Below are 774 nucleotides of genomic sequence, written 5' to 3'. Positions count from 1 at the left end.
TTATCTAGATAAAGATTACAACAGTTCATATCGGTTAATGGAAGTTACCTTTGAGGGGAAGAATAGAGGAGAATGAAACCTTTGTACATTTCTGCGTTGCTCATATCTTACAGCATGTTCATTTATGTTGCAATTTTATACTTAAAATAATTGGAAAGCAGGTGCTAACGTTTGTGACAAACACCGTCAGTAAACTGACAGGTCTTTCTTCCTTCTGTGGAAAGTAATATTCTGTACAGCGATGAATTTGCATTTCCTTCCGAATTATCAACGTGAGTGCACGCTTAAGCTCCCTGTCCTTGCTAGATGGAATCCCAATTCGGTCAATCCAGTTCTCATAGCCACTCTTCCTTCCTTTATCCTCAGCTCACAGGGTTCCTGCGCTCCGTGTCAAACTGCGCGCTGCTGAGCGCCAAGCTTGCCTTCCAGCGGTCAGTGAAAGTGATGTCTAATCAAGAATAACTCTCCCTGCAGGCTTCCTTCCTGTAATTTACTTCCCACTGATTCTCAGGGAGGCGATTCCGCAGCAAAAATGCGGGGGCTGCTTAATCAGCTCCCTTGATTTCTTTCTGAAATCCATATGAAGATAGCTGAGCAATAACACCCTGCCTCTGAGGCAGCTTTTGAAACTTCGGACATTCTGCCTCCATCCTTCTCTGTGCAGAGGCCTGCGCTGGGTCTTAGGCAGGTGGAGGGGCGTGACACGGAGGGCGTGGTCTTAGGCAGGTGGAGGGGCATGACACGGAGGGCGTGGTCTTAGGCAGGTGGAGGGGC

Source organism: Octodon degus, unplaced genomic scaffold, assembly GCF_000260255.1.
Source record: "Octodon degus isolate 3935 unplaced genomic scaffold, OctDeg1.0 scaffold00248, whole genome shotgun sequence".
Taxonomy (NCBI): Eukaryota; Metazoa; Chordata; class Mammalia; order Rodentia; family Octodontidae; genus Octodon; species Octodon degus.
This window is presented reverse-complemented; position numbering follows the sequence as displayed.